Genomic DNA, 27,095 nt, shown 5'->3' with positions numbered 1-27,095 from the left:
ATATGATAATATTAATAATAAATTTGGACAGAAAGACCGAAGCTATATATATTGTTTGTAAACAATTTGGGTCTGAGATGGTGATATTTCTGCAATATTTCAATATTTTGACGATCCGTGCCTAATCCACGGAGTCTCAAGCCTCAGTATCAGTCTCAAGTTCCGGCAGGTGTGCTCCGTAAGATCATACATAGCCAAGAACCCTCAACCCTGTGTACACCAAAAATCTAACCAGAACGTGAATCTGTTACGTCCAACTGGTTACCATTGACAGCTTCTTCAGCGCTACCACTCGTAGAGAAGTCATAAAGGCCATTGCTGCGGCAACGAGCAGTGATTAGCAAATTATCAAAATATTTCAATAAATAATGAGTTTATGATTACAGTACGGAGTTTTCAAATCTGGACTTGTGTTAAATTTTAATGATGTGGTCTGTATTATTGAATTGAAACACGAATGTATTTGTATTCAAAGTATGTGCATAGTTAACATGTCATATTTAATTTCAAAATAACATTATAGTTCCTGCAAGGACCAATCTGCAATTTTGCTAGTTCGGCATGGAGGACCAACGTTATGGAGATAGCTAAAAGTAGGGTTACACTTAAACAAAAATCAATTCAAAACAAGCATGTTTATAACAGGGCCCTTCTTTAAAACATGTTTTTTATTTACTTTTTTTTTTTTTTTTAGCTTAGACGTCACAGTGGATTGCCATTGACAATTGAAAATACAGGGTAAATATGGCACCTTCGACGAAAAGGGCTTCCGCCACATTAACAGACCAAAATATCTTTAACCAGGACTACATCGTTATGCAGCATTTTTACGGTCAGCGGTCATCATCATCATCAGAACAGCTATTCCGTACCAGATCTATATATCTACATGCTATAACTGTCGAACCGACGACGATCTCGAGGGTTCCAATCACTCTATATCGTATACTTCCACTATATTGGGCGAAAATCGTCCGTAGGCTCATACTAAATGGTTTTCGAAATTATTTACACAATTATAGCATAATTATACAACGTTTGAAAAAAAGACTCAATTTTGTTTTTTGTAAAAGGCATTTGTTTCAAACATTGCCTAAAACATGTTTTGAACAAAGTGTTTTAAAACACCTTTTGTTTAAATGCACCCCAAGCTGAAAGGTAAATAATACCATGTATCGGACGGTTCTGAACTCTGTCGCCCACGAGGTTTAGAACTTTCTTTTCACATCAGCGAGACCATACCCGTGCCGCGTTTCTCCACGATTAATCACGTCCAAATCATAATTTACAATATTCAGCTCGTGTTTATCCCCAATTCCCACAAGTGACACTGCGCAACAAAACCCTGCCACTCGACACTTGCACATCCGATGGGAATAAACTAAGATATATACAAAGAATGATATTTCATCGGTAGTCTCATCATTTTGCCGCTTCCGAATGCATAGACAGGTTCAAACGTGCATATATATAGCGTGGACTTGCACATGCGGCTATGTCTAACTATATACACAGATGTGGAGACATGTGTGTACGTCGCGATGCAGTTTGAGATAGCTTCGGAGGAATTGTTTAGTAAATATTGCGTTTTTATTCATATATTTTACAGTTCTGATAGCGCTATCGAAAACATAAAATAAACAGTGTTTGTGCGGGGTGTGTTTTATTATGAAAAACTAGTCACAAAATATTGAGTATAAGGAAAAGAAGCATAATATTTTGCAACGGCACGACGGAAACAAAATGGCCGACGCGACTCAGCACCATTGGAAAACACAGCGCAGCAAAGTCTCGAAATCTGATGATCATGAAAGGCTTAAACATCTCGGATCAGCTCGGAAATAATCGACGAGGTTGACGAGGTAACATTTAAATTCGGCATTATTCATAGTGAGTGGAATACACATTGACAGTAGTAGCAATAACAACGCACAACTTGTCACTGAGTATCGATTGCGTTGTTCATATCCTATTTACAGCAGATGTTACGAAACTTATTCTTAATATCACGTATTCCCCGGGCGAAAATCCAACAAGCAGGATAATAAACATACTGAAGGCGAAATCGCAATCGTATAACTGTTGAAAATTGGTCGGCGGTTATTTGCATCCGGCAATACCTTGCGAAGACGTACACGAATTTCTGCAATATTGATATCAATGTACACAGTTGACTATACAATGTATAAATATTGAACGATAGTCTAAACATGTTTCACAATCGTATTTGTCGCAAGAATTAGTTTCTAGATTTAAGGTTATGCGTAACTACCAATAGCACGAATATAAATAAATAACGGTGCTATGGTATTTCACCGTTAGTTAATTCATATGTCTCTCTCGGTAGCAGGGGAAAATCAGTCTTGCAATAAACCAAACGCTGTGTCTGATCTCTTGAACATAACTTTTAATACCAAAAATTAACATAAATTCATGAAGAACTCCCTAAAATTTGATTGAGAATTACTTAGGAACTATACATAAGATATTCTACTCATAGAAATAAATCTAAAACAGTACAACCAGTACATTTGCCGGCTTTTTATCAACTCGTAAGAATCCATTCCAAATATAATCTTAATAAATTTCAAATATCGTTCAATCATTGACGAGCTATCGCTTTGCTCACAAGGTGCGAAAAATATGGAAACTTGTTCAGTTCTTGACGCAACTACTTTCCAATGACTGTACAGTGTACACCGAGACGACGACGATTATGCATTATGTGGTCAAATTTACGCATTGTATACAGTATACATGCACTTTTGAATTACCTCTATAGCGCTCAAGTCGTCTAGCTCTGTAACATGCGCGTATTCAGCTTTTCTGTTCCAATTAAACTGTAACCAAGCTATGTATAAGGCGGTACGTTTTCCTCCGAATTTCTTAATCGATATCTTCATCCACTTGTGAATCGTATCGCTTTCGTCAGCCTGCATGCTGTCGACACATGTTTTGATTGGAGTATTGGCTTTTACCAATTATATGGTACATTTTTACCGGCATGTATACTTTCCTTTTGATTTGTCTTCAAGTGCAGAAATGACAGGTAACGATATACAACTTAATGGTAATCTCACGAACAAAGCTTAGGTAAATTTTTTTCGAAAACAGGTCCTATTGCAGATGACCGAATCCACTTGCATGTATAGTTGTATACTTTTACACCTCTTCGAAACTACATTCCAATAGACTACCATATTGGGAGAAAATACAGGTCGATCAAATCGATCGGGCCTGCATGCTGGCCATGGGTCGTTTTAATCTCTTACTAAGTTTCTCACGTGTCAGCGGCGATACATCAAAAATTGACCTCGCGCGGTGCGGTTAAGGGATTAGATAATTGGAAAGTGTAATCTTCTTGCGGCTTCAGAGGGTGATAAGGTAGAGGTTACAGATTTCGACAATCCGGCAATTTAACGCTGACTTGTCTCGCGATCCAGGACCGGTTAAACAAATCCCCGCAAGCTGAAAAGGATAACGTTGTTGTAATTCATCATCGGAACAAACTATCGCTTGGAATGGTGGTTCAGATCACCACATCAATAGAAACACAGATCATAGTACGCCTACGACATGTGAGATAGTATACGGGTCAATAATTTATGTACTGGCCTTCTGGCCAAACTATGTAACCACAAAGTATGAAAACTATTATATCAAAGTCAATGTGCTGTGCGTGCCAATTTCGATTAAAAAAACCTGCACCGGGGCCTACGATAACTTAAGTTATCGTAGGCCCCGCCTCCACCTTGATGCATCGGTCGATGTTGACACATGTGTGATGATTCGTGTGTCTTGATCATTTCAAGCTAATATCAAATGCATTTCATATTGTAGTTTCTCCAATTTTGTGACCGTTTTCGGATTATAAAAATTCGAATTTGTGACTTCAAATCAAAAGTATTCTTTTATTTAAAGACAATCCTGGGTCGCAGGTCATTCTATAAAAATACACATTTACAGTAATAGAAACAAATATCAGGAATTTCCAAATCATACAGTTATTCTCTATTAACAATTTATTACATTATTAAAACGTTCGTACTGTATGTTCATTTGAAATGTATACACATTTATACACCATAAAATGATAAGTTCCGTGATTGATTTGCACTGCTATGTAAATCTGGATAGGGCAGGGCCACTCAGGCGCGGTCTGTGTGAGGGAGGAAAAGAACGCCGCCAGTCCCTTCTAACATAGGGTTACCATACGTCCTCTTTTAAGAGGATTTGTCCTCTTTTTTGAGTCTTTTGAAAGTGTCCTCGGAGGACGCCAAAATGTCCTCTTTTTGAGATTTTGTCCTCTTTTTTGAGAATTTTGGTCAAATGTACGTGGAAATTGGACTGAGATATAGAAAATCAGCGGCCAAGTAACAACAATCCGACGGTTTTTTTGATACTTGAACCAGGAAAATGACCTTTTTTAGTCATTCACCGAAAAATATCCTAGAAAGTCGGTAATTTGGGACTTGAGCCGGAAAGTTGACCTTTTTTTCAGGATTTTACCACAGAATTGTAAGTCTCGAAATTTTGAAAAAGTGTCCTGTTTTCAGATTCCCAACATATGGTAACCCTATGCTAACACCGTTGATATAAAATCTATACTCGTATTGCCAAAATAAGGGGTCATGAGCAGTGATTCTAAAGAGAGGCTCAGAGCAACGTTCCCTGTGGCTTTCACGAAAACTTACAAATCATTGCTGATTTACCGTCAAGAAATCTATTGACATAAGTTGTGAAATATGTCGTTTGTAGTACATTTATGAGACGTAAATGGACTGTTGGCAGGTTATCCATAATTGATTGTCGAGCATCAATATCTTACTTCATTCGAAAATCAAGCATTTGTAATTAACTTTAGATTTTACCGCGACTTTATCGATTTACCGGTCACCAGCGTTGGAACTCCTGTAATGCTTTGGCAATAGATCTTTGTAATTTTCTCAATTCAACTGTCCTTGAATGGACAGTTAACAAAGAAACGACTCGACCACACTAATTTAGCGCTAACTGCCCTTTTGTTGTAAACAATTCAATTATAATCGTCTGGCTGACTTACCTACGAACCTCACAGCTAGGGTTGCATTTAAAACAAATGATTGTTTAAAACACATTTTTTAACATGTTTTAAACACTGTTTTAAACAAAGGCCTTTTAAAAATAATTGTTTTTTTTTCAAGTTGTATAATTACGGCATAATTGTGTAAATACTTTTCAATACCCATGTTGTATGAGCCTACGGACGATTACCACCCGATATAGCCGACGTATATGATATGGGATGGTTGGAACCCTCAAAATAGTCGGTTCAACAGCTATAGTACGTAGATATTTCGTCAAAGGAGCTATATTCGTTATTCACCCTATATTTTCAATTGTCAAGGTCAATCCATAATGACGTCATAGTTGAATATCCATGACGTCGTGGCTTAAAGAAACAGAAAAAAAAACAATAAAAAATATGTTTTAAACAAGGGCCTTGTAAATTGATTTTTGTTTTAAATGCAGCCCTACTCACAGCCTTATGCTCGACATTAATGGAATTTTTTTTAAAGTTAATGAGATGAGGAATGTATCCATTGGTGGGATTCAAATTTTCCCAACCGATTCTATCACAAAAGTCATACTTCTTCAGTCTATTCTGTTACAAAAAGTCATTGACAGTATAGCCAGTATTGCTAACCGGTTCGCTAGTCTCATATAACTCCGCGTGATTGTTCTATAGAACCGCTTGCGAACAGGCTAAATCAGACCACTGCATGAATCGAAGAAGATGAGCAGGATATGCAAGCAGCATCTACAGACTGTGACGATAAGCGGTGTGGATCTTTTGTCATTCAGAATAAAACAACGCTCATTCTGCAGAATGCGACTTGTATGATCAAGCTAACATTTACGCAGGTATCCAAATTACATCAATTTGATCAGTAGGGTACTTTTCGCTGGTGTGTGTGTAGTAAACAAAGCGAAGCTTCATATCTGACAGAACACCCATCCTTTGACCCGAAGTTATTTGTTGCTCTGGCGAAACACCATCCACACGTCCTGAGGATGATGAACGATGCCCAGGTAAGTCGGCAACCATTTATAAAGATTGTAAAGCTCGTAGAAATTGCGCTTTGCCTATACTCGATGATAAACTATGGATACATATTGAGATTTCCGTAGTATAAGAAATGACATGGGGCTTTGCTTACACGTGCACAACAAAAAACAAGGACTTTTTAATGAGACGGTAGGAAAAAAGAATTATCCAAGCTAGAAATAAATTGATACCTTGTATAGAACAAAGGTATTCTAAATTGAAATGAGCTTCCCCGAGAAGCGTTCTCATGTAGACTATACCGTCTGTCTATACAAGTTGTTGGTGGCGTTTAGCACAGGGCGCGGTTTTCCAATACATATAGGCTTATTGGTGATGTTTTGAGGACCTATACAGTCTGCGAATAATAATGAAAGGTCTTAGAGTCAGAGTTCATGTAGACATTTAATCTTCATTGGCGAATATGATTTGATCGATGCGTAATCATGAAGATTAACTGGTGATGGAATGACCCAGGTTCAAGTACTTGTACGGTAGCATTAACTCATGCACAAATGGGACAGCTGCGCCGTCGCAATGAGGCAGCGATAAATGATTCTCGCGTCACTATACCGCACACAAGCACATTATTTGCATCGCCAATAGACATGTGTTAGTAGATCTTCGATAACAAAGCTTCATCTGAAACAAAATGGAGAATCTATAGGATCGAACGAAATTTACAGGTGTCTCTCTAACTAAGCCATATTTCTCTAATGACCTCGTGTAGAGAACTGAGTGAACGCTCATTCAAGGTATATATAAGTGAAATGTCTCTATGTGCATATACAGCAAGTCACAGCAAATCACCGAGAAATATCATACCTATTTTCGAGTTTTGACATCTTACCAGCATGCATTAGTCACGATTTACATGTCAACCTGATGATGTACTGCAGTTTGGCCGATACTGCTGTTTAACGAAAACTATATTACCGCAGGTAATTATTTCTCATAATTTGTTTTGGTCAGCACCTGATAAAACTGTTTGGCTAAACAGTACAACGTAAAATCCTATAACTGTACACTGCACGTTTATTGTCGCCTTTCGTGCGACGCTACGTGCATGTGGCGATCAAGCAGACAAAAGCCTGTATCGGGGCCTACGGTACTTGGTAAGTATTGTAGGCCCGCCTGTATGGTTTGAAAAATGTGAAAGGAATCATATATACCAATGTATTAGATTAACTCGGATGATTGACACGCGCTGTGGCGTTTAGAATCGCACCTGAAAACTATATACTCATTATTATATGTCAAAGGGCACATGCATTTAGTTATGGCTTGCGCTTACTTCATTCTGAGCTATGTGCTAACAATAAATTTTCCGCACAACTTAAATCCTGAAATGAGGCTGCGTTTTCGATTTATATAGTTTCACGAAAACGCTTATATTTGGAGAATACACGTCACGATGAACAGCTCCTCCCCCATCATAACTAAGTCAACAACCAGTCGAAATCTTGAATATCTATTCCGAATGATGTTGGAGTAGGCCAACATATATTCAAATGCTTCTTCGAAAGTTTTGTCCGTATGAATTGAAAAGTTATTACGTAGAAAACGCATGACTCCACCATGGAAGCTTGATTCATATCGTCTATTACAGTGGCTTTCAACCTTTTTGACCTCGCGGACCGGTAAAACTTCAAAACCTATTTTGCGGAACAGTGAACCTTCACAAATCAAAATTGACCCTCAATTCAATTAAAATGTATAAATGCAACTCAAATGTAACATTGAAAACTGCCTCTTTGATATTATCTATTTGTATGTGCCATGTGGTTCTGTTGAAGTTTCTGCAAGGCGATCTTTCCGAAGTCCTGTTACAGATAACTAGCTTGATTGTGATTGTGCGGTATGGTTTGGAAGATATGCTGCTTTGCCGTTTGCTATAGCCTCTTGTATACTGCCAAGTATCGCTTATGCTATTGAACAGTTTCGTACAACCATCGTGACGTATATATAGCTATAGCTATCTATTATGACACGATGCAGAAAAATCTGTTCCAAATCTCTAAATTAATTTATAATTCCATATCTTATTTCTCTAATTATCGGAAAAGCGTCAAACTTCTTGCATTTGGAATAGAGATATAAAATAATAATATATTTGCGGACCGGCGGCTGAGAACCACTGTTCTATTACCATGTTGCTCCTGTCGACATGTAGCCTACATGTTATGCTGTGACATGTACGATGTCAAAAACAGACCATACGGCGGTAACTGAGACGGCATGAAAAAACTGTCCACCGTACTATATTAACTATTATGCATAGCTGTCTCCAGTCTCCAGTCTCCAGTGTGGAAGGGGGTTACTATAGAGGTGACGATGATTGTGGTAAATATTGAATATTCCAGGTGAAATTAAGAACAGTTTTAACCAGTTAGCCGATATACCACAATTTCTGAATTCATACAAGTGCTTCAATGTACTGAATTCAATACGAAAAAATCCAACAAGACAAATGCTGGCAAAACGTGGCGTGACCCGACTATACCATACAGGACTGGGAATGATAGCTATGACAACGTGCCAACATTCGCCGGTATCGACACTTTGCGATACTTGGAATCCGATATCCGCCAAAGGGATTTGCTGCCGAAGTGTTGCTGGTCCTAATCCACTTAATCCCCAGCGTACTGGCTGGGAGTTCACTCAGGGGACAGGGAGTCTGACTAATGCCGAACCTATGAGAACTCTTTTACAGATGTCTTTTGTTTGATGAATGGTGCATTGTAATAAACATGTAAGCAACAACAAAGTGATTCGAACCAAGGAATTTCGGTTGATATCGATATGGGGCTAGTGAAGATATTCTTATGTGAAGTCACGTTGCGATGCTGTACATTGTACGGTACGTGCAAGGTTTGCTTTGTACTAAAGGCAACGGGCTTTTCGCTCGGATCAATAGCTATGAAATTGTGTTCATCATGTTTTAGTTTGTAAAGTGCCGGTGGTAGGCTACTATATGTTATTTACTTCCGTATAGTGGTATACTTCGATATTTGTTCACTGTATTCACCCCAGTTCTGATACTGACGGCTACACGCGATTGGTTGCATTCATAAGCTATCACAAATAAGTTAGAGCGTCTAGTTTGAGAAAAGCGTATAAAATGAAAACAACAGCCATTTTCTATTTGGCATCCATCATATGTGGAGGAGCAGTCTGTGTATGATTGATGGACCATCAACGTTAGGTAAACACACGAAATGTAACCGACATGATGTGAATAAACAATGGTGGCGTTCGACATCGTGAGATAGAACAGCTAACACAATAGCGAAATCGAGATAACAGAAAAATTGGCCTCTGCGCGACGGCGACAACCAACCATTCGAAAATTCAACTGCACGAACATAAAACCCGTACACCTCATAAACTTGAATTTGGTGACCACTGTCGATTTCATCAATCGCAAATGCATATACGAAACATGGTTATTTTAAGCGCAGATTAAATTTGTTGTTGTTAATAAGTTGTGGACGCGTATCTCGGTTGAGATTGTCTGTTCACTTCACCTTTGCGGGAGCTCTGGAAACGATGTGATTTTAAAAATATGCGCTGCTGTTGTGACAAAAGTTTGACATTTTCACATCATATTAAACTGGTGACAGAGAGGCAAATGTGTCATCAGATATATCGACCTTCATTAGATAGTTGGAGGTCATGTGTATTGTGTAGCGGCTTCGTTGGAGTTGGGAAATAATGGGAGTATGGTACTCCTGGCTATATAGACGCATGGCATTCAGTATAATTTGTAGACAAATGCGAATGCGATGCAACTTTGCGTCGGCATGGTAGTCGTGTTGACGATGGATTTACTGGCCGTGGGATAAACTATAGTCACGTCTGGAACGGGTTGGATGGCAAATGCAAATCTCAAAACTTAAAGCATGAATGATCATTTCAATGTTCGAAATGGGGGTGAAAAGTCAAAAAGTTATTTAAATACCTTGAAGATCATATACATCACGTTTTCAGTAGAGTGTGGTCTAGACATGGATTCTACCGATTGATAAGCAAGCCCTTTTTGCTAGCATATTATCAAATTGACCACAGAGGCTGGCAATCACCAACCATTCAACTGAATATCAACTATTTGTGCGTTTTGAACTTGCAGTGAGGATTCTAATTCAACTATAGAATTTTCCCGAACAACGCGCAAATATATCGTTATTCTAAAACTATCGTCCATTATATTGCTATGAAAATCCCATCTGCAATATTACATAAAGCCCGATATGGATTCAGACACCTGCGATGCACTGATAATAATTCAACTGCGCAGAGCCCAAGCTAATTTCCCCCAGACTATTGAAGAAATTGGTGCGTGGTTGTAATGATATTGTAATGTCAAGGCCATCATGGCAGAGCATAGGGTTGCATTTAAAACAAACGGTGTTTTAAAACACTTTTGTTTTAAACAGTGTTTTAAACAAAGGCTTTAAAAAAAACTTGATTTTTTTTGAGTTGTAAAATTATGCCATAATTGTGTAAATACTTTCCGAAAAACATGTTATATGATCCTACGGACAATTACCACAGGGTATAGCCGATTTATATCGATATGGGATGGTTGGAACCCTCAAAATAGCCGGTTCAACATCAAGAGTACAGATATTTCGTCAAAGGAGCTTTATGTACCCTATAGTTTCAATTGTCAATGTCAATCCACTATGACGTCACAATTGAACATGTTTTAAATTAGGGCCTTGTTTTAAATATGTTTGTTTCAAATTGATTTTTGTTTTAAATGCAACCCTATGGCAGCAAATAAGGCCATTACAAAGATGTCTGCGACACCGCTGGTAACGGAGTTATAACTACATCGAAACATAAATGCGCATGGAATCAAGTAAACAAATGATTGGTATTGTTGGCGTGGTCAGTGCAGCAGAAACAGAAGAAGAAAGACCAAAAAAGAGTCACGAGTCATTTTATATTTCTCATAAGTCGAGTCATTCGAAGTCATTCAAACAATGTGAGTCGAGTCGTGATTGCCTACATTGCATTGCGTTGCAAACATTGCTTGCAAGTCTGTTTCTAATCCATCCATTCAACACTCATGTTATAAATACATTGACATTAATTCATATAATTGCAATTCTATTTACTTCCGTCGGCCATTGTAGAGGAGAACAAAGTTCATGAAATCTCAAAGGGGCGAGTGCTAAGGAGGCTAAAAAGCATTTGTCTGATTGAAGAAGATAAAAACCGGGGCCATATAATTTACAACAAAACAAGTCATATCCTGGTAACTCTCTGACAGCATGTTTTTATAAACATACCCAAATAATACGTCGAAACATTGCATGCGTTGGTATATATAATGGAAATGGTGCGTACAACTGCGAATGGCTTTTTACACCATGCCATCTCACTTTGACCAGTTCTATTCTATACTACCTGTGCGTTAATAATTAGTTAATCATAATTAAATACCCCAACGTACTGAATGAAACGAGTACGATGCCGACAAATCAAAATACCGACCAATCAAAATAATATATTGTGTATTCGCGAGAGCATATGATGTCGAACATCAATTTCGTATGGAACAAATATATACCGTAACGGCTTTATTTACATCACAAATACGGTGCATTGATAAGCCGGCCATTTTTCCACATAAAACAAGAGCCGAAAATAGCGAATCAAAGGAATGGCTATTTTTCAGCCAAGCACTCACATTGCATATCGTTGTGCATAGAAAACAAATTACCATTTGCCGCTTTTCCAGTCTATTGGAACCGTGGAGAACTTTTGGCGTTGCGTTCAATGCTCGAAAAGAAAGGACGTGTTCTTTTAACTTGACCTCGACGATCTTCGCATTGGCCAAGATCGAATTCAATCGCACAAAAGCGAGGCGAGGATAAGTTTTACGGTGAGTAAGCCTTGTATTTAGTTCCTTGATAAGTTCTTTTACTTTGCACTGCCTTTGTAACGTGATATACTTGATGGTATCGGGTGAAGACATGCGTGAACATAATCGATGACCACGAGGTGACGGCAGGGGCAGTTAGGTTGTATCTACGAATGAATTTTGTACATCGCGAAGTAATTCAGACATGGTAGAAAAGTCAGTAGAATATCAGAAGACTATACAGAAGTCTGTCAACCAGATTGGCCAATACTTTACATTCACGCAGCAACGAACAAGCATATTTACATGTGTTCTATATGCTTCATATATACGTTATCTTATGTTATAAAGCGGATTGTTGTTTCTGGTTGGGTTTGTTGGCTGTATACAGGGATTAGTTTTATACGCCATAACCGTAACATTTATCCTGATCCAAGATACATGTGTACGTGCGATTTTGTGGCGAAAACTGATCAATTACCTGTACTCATGCTAGATCCGATATTGTTAGAATCCCAATATGACGGACTCCAAATACAAAATGGCGACACCTGATGCGTTTGGTTGGCATGGTGGTAGAACAAACGTTGGGGCCGAACAGCAGTGGTCAATCATCACCGATATGTATTGGCCTACTGTCAATTGGACTTTCCTACGTCAGTACACGAAATATATAGAAACTCACCGAAAGCCTTCTTCTCAAAATCGGCACCAAGCATTCACGTCGGATCACCCCTCGTGTACAGATAACCAGCAGTGTCTTGTGATGACTATCTTTGGTCTATGCACAATATAGATCACTCAGTGCAGATGAAATTCGAGACGCTTCTCAAAACACGCCTTGCGCGCTTGAGGTTGAGTCTTGTGGTGGCTGTTGTGGAAATTAATAATCTCAACGTAAACACGAGAAGGCCGGGCTTCGCGCGGCCGCTGAAACGGGCCGCTCTTCTTGTTCAACGATCCTTGACGGTGAAAAGGCGACGCGTTTCCGCCAAACGCACCCGCTCCAACCCGTCCCCCTCGCTTCATCCCGATCCATCACACTTTTGAGGTTTCCGCGAGATTCCAGCACTGACGTGTTGCGATTGTTAAATCGGACGCGACCGATTCAAGGGCTATACATTATACCACATTGGCCGAGATTGGTTCTTCGCTGTACGAATGGAATGGCACCCGATGCTAGATAGAGTTACTTTATGTGATATTACGAATAGAAGCAAACCTGATTAACGGGGATATGACAAATGCTCTCGCATTCCGCAATTGAATAGCAACAATCAACTTTACTGAGAACTTTATAATCCAAACGGGTATCTGTCACATGCTATGCCAATTCAACCCTTTTTATACAGAAAGATATTAGGGAATCGAGATTCCAAGTCTACGCGGTCTACACCCAACGCTACACAATTTGTCGCATACTAGTTTGAGGCAAATAATATTAACGTGTATTGCATATTTACGTGTGGATTGCCACAACAATCAGTGATCCTGCAATACTTACAATCAGATTATATTACTAATTATGACTAATTATTATGCACAGATACGTTTTCAGTACACAACGGTAGCTGCTGTGTCTAGATCAGGGGTGGGCAAACTACGGCCCGCGGGCCGCATGCGGCCCGCAACACCTTTCTGTGCGGCCCGCGAGAGTCTAAAGACACTTCTTAAAAATATTGATAAAATACGTACTAAAAATCGAATTATTGCCGGGACTTGATTAAAATTTTTCTTAGTATATGTCACCATATGATAATTCTAACCATGGCTCTCAAACTGGGGTCGCGACCCCTTGGGGTCGTTAAATCATCTGAAGGGGGGCGCGAAGCTGAGCTCAACTGAAATTTTTTTCTCGCTTCGCGCGATTCACATCCGATCCATAACTATTGCTCTGTATTTCGTCTGAATTTCATATCCACACTCGTAGCCTTCCATGCCAACAAACTATCCGTTAGGTTTGCTAGGTTTGCTAGCATCCTGGTTGCGTTTTGTGATATGACGATATGGGGTCGCGAAATCTTTCACCATCATAAGGAAGCGGGGCGTGTCTTAAAAAATTTGAGAACCACTGTTCTGAGGTAAATACTTCCTATATTACTTTTTTGTTATGTTTCACTTTCTGGCGCGACAGCCCGATCTCAAGGCCCTCGCAGTTTGAAATGTTTCAATAGCTAAACATCACAGAAATCCTAAACGACATAATTCGGATCACGAGTATACGATATCAGATTGGCCACTGCCATTTTAATTATTACAGTGAGGTACTTATAAAAACGATTCGTGCATGTCTTAGGTAGATTCGTTCTCTATATGAGTAAAATTAGGGTATTTATATTTCATCTACACATATAGAAGCGTGTTTGAAGCTAACATGGTTATGATGCTGTCAGCATTGTATGTTTTGGAACCGAACCAAAAGTGGAATTAGTAAATTTATGAACAGAGCGCAGCTCACAGATTTAAATTTCAATCCTGTTCTAGGAATCGACAGTCCTACATTCATCTCTATAGTTTTCACAAATTGGTTGTGGAGGTCGACCAGTCTATGAAATCTCCCCACAGTTTCTGACGCGTGTACGCTATCACCACGGCAATTTTTGGCTTGTTTTAAATAAGCATATATATTAGCTACATGTCCAATTCCGATATTGTGCTTTGGTTTATAATCCCAATTTTATATAGTGCGGCCCGCGAATGGATTAAGATGTTGAATGCGGCCCGCGAGCTCAAAAGTTTGCCCACCCCTGGTCTAGATAGTATACGCTGATATACGCTACCATTCATTTGACAAGACCTCGACTACACCATAAGTGACCCTGCATCTGCATTTGCACTGCGTGATTCTATCACCAATAGATTGGAATATATTTTATTGCAATAATTCACCTCTGTACATATATAGTCGTATTCCTAACAGGGTCAACGCTTTATGACCGCTTCCAATGCAAAATAATCCCTTTCTATATAACGAACAACATCGGCATAATCTAATCCTTCTCGGCTTCTCCTAACGTCACAGCCGAAATAAGTCAATGTTTTGAATCGCCGTTATGCGAGCAAGGTGATACAGCGAATTTTGCGATCACCCATTAAGAAATTGCCCGTATCGTTATTTATTCGGCAGAATAATGCGGATTTAATGTTGATAAATGATTTAAGCGCCTCTGAGACCACATTTGTTCACATAGCTGCTAAGTGAGTACGCGTATTCTTGTTTTACACTGGAGATCAACTAAGTGTTCTGACCATTAGCCACATCCATCGGTGCCGTTCATGTATCGTGGACGACAAATGGTCCTACTACATCACACTTCACCGCAACTTTTCGCCTATTAATATCCAAGCCATATCGCTTTCCTGTATATTTGCCTGTTTGTTCTGCCTCACTACGGTAGACGTCGACTACGGCTATAGGATATTGAAGGATGTAAAATGGGATATGGACGAATGTTCTTTAGAAATTCGAGTTAGCATTGTTAAGCGAGTCGGACAAGTTGCAGTAACATCAGCTTAATGTATCGTAAAGCGTTGTTAAGGACCATTTACAGCAGGGGTGGGCAAACTTTTGGGCTCGCGGGCCGCATTCAACATCTAAATCTATTCGCGGGCCGCACTATCCTAAATTGAGATTATTAGGCAAAGGCAATATTGTTATTTAATCATATAATAGTGGTTCCTAAACTTTGTTAGACAAGCCCTCCTTTATGATAGTGAAAAACGAGAGAATTGTGATACCGTATATGAAATATGGACATTGGACAATAGACAGAGCAAGAACTATGAACTGGAGGTAAATCGCGCGAAGCGCGAAAAATTTCTCAGTTTACTGCGGCATTCAGGACATGGACCGAGCATTCAACATCTAAATCCATTCGCCTGCCGCACTATATAAAATTGGGATTATAAACCAAAACGCAATGTTGGTATTTGATTATATAGTGAGGATGTGCAAGCAAGTTATATATATTTTTATTTAAAACCAACCAACCATTGATTTGAGAATATGGTACACGCATCAGAAACTCTGGCGAGATTTCATAAGGTGCTGGTCAACCTCAATATAACCTATTTTTTTTAAACTAGGGATGAAAAGTCGTTAATCTCGATTCTTAGAACAGGATGGAGATTTGAATCTGTGTGCAGTGATCTGCTTGTAGATTTACTGATTCTACTTTTGGTTCAACTCCAGGACAATCAATGCTGACAGCGTCATAACCATGTTAGCTTCAAATATGATGCATAGAGATTTTATAGATATAAATACTTCTGCACATATAGAGAACGAATCTACCTACGACACGCGCGAATCGGTTTTTACAAGTAGGCTACAGCACGAAAAGTAATACACTTGCTGGAGTAACCAATGTAAAATTACACTCGTGATGTCATAGTCATTCCCATTTTGACTTTTTTAATGTCTAGCAATTGAAACCTTTTAAAATGCATGGACCTTTAGGTCGGGCTATCGCACCAGCAATGAAATAAGAATATACTAGTAAGGATATAACTTATAATTATCCTGGTGAAATATAATGAGAAACTGTCCCTCCGAGTCCCCCCAGAAATTAGATCTTTACTGCGCATTTTTTCAATATTTTAAATATCATTCATGAGCCTTTCGCGGGCCGCGCAAAATGGTGTCGCGGGCCGCATGCGGCCCGCGGGCCGTAGTTTGCCCACCCCTGATTTACAGCATGACTTGATGCATCTTATTAGGCTACTACATATTTTAAGGACTGAGTGAAGTGTGTCCTCTTAGCGGTCTTGAGAGCAAACCTTCATGAACTTCCTAATTACTTTAATTAATGCGTGATGCTCGTTTGCTGTTGAGGTAGCCAATTACCGTTCCGTATGAAAGGTGGAGGAATGCACAGCAAGGGATAGCGATTTGTAAGTGAGTTAACTAGCCGATGCAGATTACAAACAAGCAATTACCCTCAAGCGCATGTGGAAGTTTGTAGATTTCTTTGTACCTCGAAATATCCTGAATGGAGCGTGGAGTAATCAGGGTGATGACTAGTCTGCGGTTTGTTGCTATAAGTTCCACTTGTCCTTTTAGTGACCTATGCCGAATTTGTCCGTGTGTTTGTTTGGCCAGTCCCAGCCGTGCCGACAAAGCATTGTATGTATAGCGCTACCCGTACTTGTAATGTGCTTATACCTCGTCGAAGGGTGTTGGAGCGTGCACTTTTCGAGATGCAGACGCTTTCAAGAGCCTCGCTGTAAGCGCGAACTATTTTAATCTCCAATAATCGGATCCAACGCCTAGTCTAGACTAATCTGCGAGCGTATATAGTTAATTTTACCAAACGAACACAATATAAAAAGTGATTTGACCTCTCGCTCAGTGGCTTTGACTAATATCGTCTAGGTAAAACTAATACGTCATCTGATACAGCGTATGGTATTTTACATTACGAGCTTTGGGGAATGAAATTACGCGACATGCTGATCACATCTAATCCGTTTGTTATCGACGTTTCCGTTAGAACCATTACAGACCGCGCTGCAAGCGAACTAATTGAAATTCCCCATGCAAAACACTCACCGCTAAACGTCCGAATTTCACACATCATAATCATATCTTCTTGATCTACTTGTGACTCATAACTTAAAAGTAGCAAAGCGCCGCGACCGACGGCGGTTTAGATCGCAGACGCGGGAGGTTTAAATTCTCATTCCTAGTTCTATCGCGTTTCCGACGACGGGTGATTTTACAATTTTAGCCCTCCGTCGGCACATGTCGACACTCTTCAATCGCGGTCTATGGATGTCACCGAGAAATAAAATGCCCGCATTTCATAACGAAATATATTGAAGACGACGTGAACGACAATCTAGGGTAGTCTTATGTGAAGTGTAAGCGTATAAGTTCATCTCATTTTGATTATACGCTTAACCGACAGGCATATCGTCCAGCAGGGATATATAGAGCTATATATAATATCTTCTATGTCAATGGTTCTCAACCTGTTTGAGGTTGCGGGCCGATAAAATTTCAAAACAAATTTTGTGGACCAGTGAAAATATAAATTAACCCAAAATGCAATGCGACATGGCTGCTTGTTAGCCTCTGTCATGCTACCTAATGTCGTTAAATTTCACGGTTTATTTAATTTAACGAATTTTGTTCTTGCATTTTGGAAATTAGACATGAAATTGTCGTATTCTTGATCGATCACTAGGAAACTTGTACACGTACTGATCCCGATACAGTTCACATACAAGCAGTTGAGCGGGGCCTACTATATTCGAATATCGTTGGCCCCGAGTTTAGAAGTACTCTTTTCTTATGTCCGTGATCTCAACCAACATGAGTCAAGTGGGAGGATCTGTAGATTACTTGTGCGGGGTACAAATCGGGAGATTTGTTTGTATGCGTACAATTATCAGGTTAAGTGTTGCATTATACGACATTATAAACTAGCGAAATTACAACAATTTAGAAGACGCAAATTCCAGTTCATGCATGCAAACTGCACAATGCACACAAACACACACACATACATATGCACACACAAACACACACACACACACACACACACACAAAGGCAAACACACTCACATATATCCCCCATACAGTGGGTTGATGTCTTCAACTCACGGTAACCATGCGCAATATAAAAACACAACGGATGGCGAAACCAAGCAATCTTATGGGTGAAGATGCGTTGGCATGGAAATGCACTTGGACTCTTTCGGGAATTTAATTTTGCGACTTTGTCGTGTTAATTACCTTGCACAGTAATCATGACTTGTGTTCGACCGATATCAGAATTTTCAAAAGATACCGAAATCATGAATATGACATACGTTTACCGTAACGCCAATATTTCGACCGATATCTAAATGTGACATATTTCAACTAGAACTTCTAATTAGTGGCCGTCATTTGAAAATACATTCCATAACTACTTCATTTGTTTAAAATAAAACTGCAGCATAGTAAAATAGCTAGTGTTTCACTTCCATAAGACACAATTCCCCGATGTGTGTACGAAGTTCATGAAAAAATGCTATGTACCGATATAGCTATATAGCAAGTCCGCTATTTTTCATGCACTCTGTAAATCTCAGTACTATTTTCTAGGATCTCATCATATCCCCAGATCTAAAATGTGAACCATTTTTTTTCAAATCTAAAAGGATGTCTATAGGCTATCTATTAGGGATGGTTCGTGGTCTGTGTGTGAACCTCAGAAATTTAGAGGTTCACGTTCACAAACGCACCTTGGTAGGTTCTGCACTGTGAACCTTTTTCATATATTACAATTTTTAACGTCATTATAAAATCTTTGGTTGAAATTCTTTGCATTTCAACTTCGGACCTCTCTATGGTTGGCGCTGGCAGCATAAAAAATCAACACTAAACGAGCATGCACCTAGCCAATCTCAAATATTTTACTTGCTTTGTTACAAAGGTTCGCTCGAAATATTCAGCTTTCCGTTTGTTGATATTTAGTGACTCTCTGCTGTGAGCTTGACCCGCAATAACACAACATCAAGAACGAAAATACACTACATGTGGGAAGTCAGCGAATGATGCTTATTCAAACAATCAGTGAAATTGATATAAAGCAGTGGTCGGGAACCTTTTTTGTCCGAAGAGCCATATTGGCCCTATTTTTGCCATCTCAACTCCCGAAGAGCCATACATGTCAATCAACTGTTACGTCACAATTGAAAATTCGTGACGTCATGGTAGCACTAATTCGAACTCACTACATGGGATTCCTCGTGAGCGCCATATTTTCTCTGTAAAAACTGGTATTCATTGTTCGAAAATAAAGCTCGAAACGAGAGGTAAGGCACAGACGGGCCAAGCCTCACCATTGATAACGCAATTCCTCATGAGTAGCTTAGAATTTATTACAACTGATATTAATCGAATGGGACTGTCACACTGATTCCGAAAATCGAAATACTTATCGAGTTCTCAGTTCGCAAAGTATTCGGCAGTAACATAACGTTGCGCAACACGCCTACATTTTATCGCCAGTATATTACAAGGAGCTGTACTACCAATCAAGGACGTGGATAGCTATGACGTTGCTTATAATTCGAGTTTTTATTACTCACATCCACAACAGTTCATTTCGCGCCGTAGATCAGTAAGACAATGCGTATTTGAAAGCTGCGTTTTGAAATGGACGTCGCCATGTCTGCTATGCTCTTTGATTAATCAACGTATCGCACAATTCAAGATTTCGAGCCCGGGACATAGAATTCGCGATCGATGTTGGCGAGTGACAGTAACATAAATTTGATGATTTTGAAAAGAAGGAGTCCGAGCCTATAAACCTGAAGACGACATTCTCTTTACTTCTCAAATACATGTTTATACTGCCACGAGAATATTTATTCTGGCCGTGATGAAAATTTACCAACAAGTCGCTGCAATATTGATTAATTCAGTACAATAATACATATTTGGCAAAGAGCCATATCTTATACCCAAAAGAGCCATATATGACTCGCGAGCCATAGGTTCCCGACCACTGATATAAAGAATACATCGCTGTCTAATGTAAAAAATCTAGCAGGCGTACGGGATCCATCTTGATTTGATATGTTTATTGTATCATATAAACCAAATCCATGCGATTGGGGCGTTGGCCACTGTATAACTTGTTTATGGGGTAATATCTGTAGAAAGTATAGATACCCATTTTACTCTCTGCTCAATACCAATGTAGCAATAGTTTTAATAATCTTATGTTCCCTTGTAAGTCCTCGTCGAAATTGTTGGCAAAGCGACGGAAGATATTGATTTTATTATATAGCATTTGATTGCTCCAGTTGATACAATTGGTGACGTTTAAAACAGCATCTACTTAATTAAGCATTGTGGCTTATGCTGACCGAGTCGTCGCTAGCCATGGTGTACATTAATATATCAAGTCACTGAAATGTAGGGTTTGGACGTCACGTCACGTCATAAGGTTCACGTTCGCGTTCACACAGAACCTTTTAAAAAGGCTCGCGTTCACAAGAACCTGAACCTTTTAGGGGTTCGCACCATCCTTACGTATCTATATCTCACTACGAATGCACTGCAATCACGTCTTATCAATAGGGCAAGTTTTTGCAACTTTTGCAACTTCTTTTCACAGCTTCCGACAGCTTCCTAGATCCCCAGCATCGATGTACTATGATGTTTTAAGCTGTTTGGAGGGATTTTATAGTGTAACTTTTTGCAACTTTTCTCTGTTTTTCATACCAATTTTTACTGCAACTTTTATCAGATATTGCGTAAAAATGTAAAGGAGTCATTTAAAAACATGCTATAAACTATTTCTAGTTTGGTTTTATTCTCTTTGATTTGCATAACAAACAGTTATGATGGGTTAGCTGCATCTCCCTGTTATCTATAACACGATGGCTTACAAGCAAGAAGTTCAACCACCCCTGTCAATACCGCCGAACAAATGTAAATAGATCGCTTTATTATTTCTATCGTTTAAATTTGAGATAGTTTCCCATTTCACGAACGCCCAGGCGAGACCGCCGAAAATTACATTTTCATTGGGTCACTTAATTTAGAGGCTATTGATTTTGTTAAAGTCGCCAAGAGTGAGTTTTTACGCAACGCCTTGGGTCAAGTTTGCAGACTTAGAGGGTTCGGGGTGTGTTATTTGACTGGTTTTAGGGGGAGGGGATTGTCGCTATGCTGTTTGGCTTTTTTGGGGAAAATCATTCCCGCATTGCGTGATTTTCTTGTGTACCGAGAAAAAAGTAATTTTTGGCCATCTCGCCAGAATGAGCGTGAATTGACAGCTTTACAGGAACTAAGGTTATACAGCGGAACCTTTCGAGTATCTCATACCCTACTAATCCAACAAAAATATAAACGCAACTTTTTACTGCAACTTTTGTCGAAATTAAGTTCAACTTTATCGCAATTTTAGTGCAACAAAAATTTGCCCTACTGATCAATCTTTTGAAACCATGAATATACACACCTAAATAAACAACACCCCTTGCCAATCGTTACACGAAAGCTAAGCTTTAGCCACAAAGATTTTACCATTTCCAGCGATTAACAAGTCTTGGTAAATACCTCGGGGTGGACTTGATGTTGTGCCAGATTCCAGGCACAGATATATGTTTAGTCTCATGACATCTTATGTTGAAAACGTGCTGACAGAGATAAGAAAATGGTTATCATCAGTCTCATATTATAGAACTGTGTTGACAACAGAAGAAGTGTGTTAAGCCCATTGTTTCACTTCATAGTAGCAAACATCCGTCCTTTTGTGATGATTACCTGACATTCAACGTCACCGCAGCTTATCCCAAGTCGCAACACCTGCGTGTTCGGCAGCTAATAACCGAAGCCATAAATCAAAGTGTCTGTGACGAGATTAAATCGATAACAATATTCACACGGAGAAAGATCGGGTCGCCTCTGGCCACAAGAAAGAGTTGCTGAATCAAACATATGGTAGACACCTGCTGCGAGACACGCAAACATCATGCCGCGTTCACATTTTTACGTGTTTACGCCTCCGGTCTAGAACGATGGCCACTTCGCCAGTTACAGGTATCATCGCATGTAATCTGCCGGATCAGTAAGGTACCATATATGTAGGTCGAGCCTGCACAAGACGCTCGACAAGTGACACACTGCATTGGAGGTATACCGTACGATTTCCATTTGCTCGATTATCGAAGAAAGTAATAAAATGTTGTTCCGTCGCAACTAAGGCATCCGTGTGTAAATAGGAAGAATGACAGAATTTCGGGCGTTGTATGGACATGCGTTGAATACAGCGTCCTAGAACGAATCTTAAATGTGCAATTTTGCATATGTGACAATAGGGATTGCATGGAGTACACGCAGCAACGTTCTGCCCTGAAATGCCACAACAACAAATATTACGCATGCAAAGTCTTTTATACAGAATAAATCAAGCCCATAGTACCAATACATCATGATATCGATCTGTGATTTCCATTATATAAAATGCCGAACTAGCTACGATATTTTAATCTGTTCACGTCCTAATCACGATGGAGGACGAGTTGTTGTTGTTGTCTGTGGTATTCGTAGTGCTTGTCGACTAGTATGGTCGTGGTCATTTACATCAGGTCAATTTTCTTCAGTAGCTGCCGACTTGTAGCACGGCCCACTTCTAGGTTTCTATAAGACACCGCTTACCGGATGATATGGCGAGAAGGAACCTAGATAAACCTCCAATATTTAGGTAGGAATTCCGAATTCGACCTCGGTCGGACTCAAATCCACAACCCATTGGTGTTGCAGCTGTGAATTATACCTAGGGTTGCATTTAAAACAAACGGTGTTTCAAAACACTCTGTTTAAAACATGTTTTAAACAGTGTTTTAAAAAAAAAGTCCTTTTTAAAAATACAAAATTGAAGAGCTTCTTGGAGGTACAGAACTTCAATATACAATTGAATGGTATATTCATATTGAAATAAACCCGAATATTTTCGGCTGACGCACAAAATTGTGTTTTTTTAAGCTGTAAGATTTTGCCATAATTGTCTAAATACCTTCCAAAAAACATGCTGTATGAGCCTACGGACAATTACCACCCGATATAGCCGACGTATATAGATATATAGTGAATGGTTGGAACTAGGGATGGTGTGAACGTGAGGTTCTCGTTCGCGTTCTGTATGTGAACCTCAGAAATTTAAAGGTTCGCGTTCACAAACGAGCCTTGGTAGGTTATGCACTGTGAACCTTTTTCATATAGAATATCACCAATTTCACTTCATTATAACATTTATTACATTTTAACTGCGGGTCACTCCATCAATGGCGTTGGCAGCATAAAAAAGCAACACTAAACCAGCATGCACCTTGACAGTCTCAAAAACTTTACTTGCTTTGTTACAAAGGTTTGCTCGAAATATCCAGCTTTCCATATGCGAATATTTAGTGACTCTCTGCTGTGAGAGCTTGACCCGCAATCATATAACATCAAGCGCAAAATATACTACATGTAGGTATAGTTATAGCGAATGATGCATATTCAACCGATCAATGAAATTGATATCGTTGTCTGACGTAAAAAAATGTAGCAGGCATACGGGGTCAATCTTCATTTCATATGTTTGTATCATAAAAACCAAATCCGTGCGATTGGGGTGTTGGCTACTGCTGTATAACTTGTTAATGGGGTAATATCTGTATAGCAAGTATAGAAACCCGTTTTACACTCTGTTTAATATCAACGTGGAATACTCGGACCCCGATCTGTACATTAATACAGGCTGGTATGGTTGGAATTAGCAATATGACGTCACGTGACGTCATGAGGCTCACGTTCGCGTTCACACGAGCCTGAACCTTTCAGAGGTTCACACCATCCCTAGTTGGAACCCTAAAAATAGTCGGTTCAACATTATTAGTACAGATATTTCGTCAAAAGAGCTATATTTACTCTATATTTTCAATTGTCAATGTCATTCCAATATGACGTCACAATTGAATATTCTTGACGTCATGACTTGAACAACACAAAACAACAACAATAAAAAACATGTTTTAAATTAGGGCCTTGTTTTAAACATGTCTCTTTTAAGTTGAGTTTGTTTTAAATGCAATCCTAATGATACCACTGCGTTATCTCGCCGTGGAGACGAATGCGTAAATTCGGTGGAATTATTGCGTTGCATATGTGAAACGTAGAATCATGAGCGTATACGTAATTACGTATACGTATGTGCGTTTGTGCATGAGCATGAGCAGTTTCACACATCGACTGTTACGTTTTGCATTTTCCTTTTACAATCAAAATGAAAAAGAAAACAAAGTAATCGATTTTCAACTCCTCTTGCGTTTGCTTAGTAAATTAAAGGACGGTGAAACGATTGCATCGGAAATCGAACTTATAGCCATTGGGCTCAATTTTGGAACTTAATCTACAGCAAATACCAAAAAATCAATGAAGACGATATTTTCCATGCGCATACGGAATATATGCTAACCCTGTAGTTCTTTGAATACTCATAGCTGCACTATTGGGTATAGATTTCTGATGTTTTGTAAATAGAATGCATCGCTAAAACCTTGTTTAGCTTATCAGAGATCAATTCAGTCAAGCTATATTACTCGTGAACAAATCGGTATTGGTTTACATTTTATGAGAAGTAATTCCTCAGCTTTTCACACACGTATTAAGACGGTGTCAGGATTTCCACTTGGCGTAAATACGCGAAGGGTGGAAGGTCACGAGGCGATACTAAATTACTAATGATAACATCACACGCTAATCGTCGAGGCTCAAGTATACAATTTTTCATTAAATTGGAGTGATAGGATTGCTTTCAGCAAGCTGTTTCAAACTCACATCGATTCTTGATTTTAAATTTATATTTGATGTTGTCCATTGCCTTTTGCAACGCCGAAAGGATTTCCAAATGAATGATAAATATACATATTGATTGATATCTATTTAAAACCGCGGTTATTAACCGGGATTCAAACGAACTCGGTGGAGGTTAAGAAACACATCCGACTCACACAGAGAAGTCACACTGATATGCAGTATATATGTTCATTATAATATTTTTGATTCGTGTGAAAATTGTGTATAAATGGTTTTGTTCGTTTAACACTGTTGCTGATGCTCAGATAATTCTGTTCATTAGTATTGTATAGTGGTGAATTAGAAGCGTAATGTGATAATTCTTGTTTTCGTGACTGCGCGTAGATTAGGCGTTCGCCGAAGTCTTAACAGATTATCGTATGGGTTCGCCAGTATTGTAAAGGCTAAGAACCATCACTGATATAGAATCATTGACAGGCGCAACCTGGGATACGCGAAATGTCTGATCGAACTCTAATCGCACTTTATACATGGAGACAATATAGTTCAGGGGTGGCAAACCTGCGGCCGTAGAAGGAAATTTGTGCGGCCGTGGACTGGACACGTAATTCAATTAGTGGGTGTAGGCGGACGTCGACATGCAATTTGAATTTACGAATTGACTCCCAGTTTCTTGAGAGATTTTAATTATTCTTGAAATTTTCTTTGCGCAGTGCGCAATTCAATGTGACTTAATTTTTCGATTTTTATATAGTAGCGCATTTTGCAATCAGAGCCCCACAGTACAGATGCGAGTAGCAGAGGAAAATGATGCGCCTTATACAGAAATACCAACTCGGAATCGTGTTCTCCTCCCTATACCGACAATCCTGATGGGAGGTCAAGAAATAACAGCATGCAACAAAGTGACTAATAACAATTGGCCCAGCCGAAGAGGCATCATCAACACCATTTATAACTTGCCCTAAATGCTCGAAAACACCCCTCCATCAACTATACCTGTGAATCTGATCACATGGGCTGAGAAAGCATAAATGTTTGATAGTGATATGTAAAACAACTAATATTAATGACGAAATTCATTAGTGAATCTGAACAAATTTTCGCGCTTCGCGCGACTATGAGCAACCCCATAACATGGCCAGTCACCACTCGCAATTTCGGTGCGTATAGTAAGCCTCTACTATTAAATAAATTAGTCCGGAGTGCCCCGGAAATGGACATAGACAGTTTAACATGGGTATTTGGCGTCCATCTAGTTCATTACCACTATGTCGTGGAATGCGGCCGTAGGCTACATTAGTATAGTCGAAACGCGGCCGTGAATGGGAAAAAGGTTGGCCATCCCTGATATAGTTGATGCCAGTGCTTGTATAAACAGTTTGGTGACGATTGGTTTTATTATGGATAGATGGACATTGCCGCATAGACAACCCTCTCTCGTTTGGCGCGTTCTTATCAGTTGCTGCAAGATCCTTTGGGGTCAGTACGAGTTAAAAATTACGGCTTCGCGTTCTTCCACGGCGGTCTGAAATCCGTGGTTAATTCGAAAGGTTATGCTCAACTAAATCCTGTCTTACAACTTCTCGACGGAATGAATGATTTGACACTAACTCACGGGAATGATGATGAAGCTATCGTTGTGGAGCGCAATAAATTCGGAAAGAACTTATTACGTCAATTGCACCATGATATAATATCACCATGGCGTTAGATTTCCTGTTAGTATAAATAGATCCGATACTTTCGTTGTTCGTGTCCGCTGTTCAGATACCCATGCATATTTCTGCTACTGATGTATAATGCGGGGTATGTGGTTACCATCCCATCTC

General features: G+C 39.3%; 1 protein-coding gene and 1 long non-coding RNA gene across 2 annotated transcripts in view; one reads left to right on the top strand and one right to left on the bottom strand.

Annotated features, from left to right (window-relative positions):
• Positions 1-1,646: 1,646 nt before the first annotated feature.
• Positions 1,647-13,537, bottom strand: LOC145433543 (uncharacterized). The gene is made up of 2 exons (XR_013913128.1): positions 12,643-13,537; positions 1,647-3,468 (listed from the first exon to the last, which is right to left on the bottom strand). It is a non-coding gene; the product is annotated as an uncharacterized LOC145433543 (long non-coding RNA).
• LOC145433541 (uncharacterized) overlaps positions 11,405-27,095 on the top strand; it is a 38,978-nt gene continuing 23,287 nt past the window's right edge. Inside the window, exon 1 of the mRNA XM_080310660.1 lies at positions 11,405-11,978. The gene's annotated coding sequence lies outside the window, so the exon portion shown is untranslated. The remainder of the gene's footprint in view (positions 11,979-27,095) is intronic.

The sequence above is a fragment of the Botryllus schlosseri genome, chromosome 2, assembly GCF_051294905.1.
Source record: "Botryllus schlosseri isolate E-star chromosome 2, Bs_hap1, whole genome shotgun sequence".
In the NCBI taxonomy this organism is placed as follows: Eukaryota; Metazoa; Chordata; class Ascidiacea; order Stolidobranchia; family Styelidae; genus Botryllus; species Botryllus schlosseri.
This window is presented reverse-complemented; position numbering and strand designations above follow the sequence as displayed.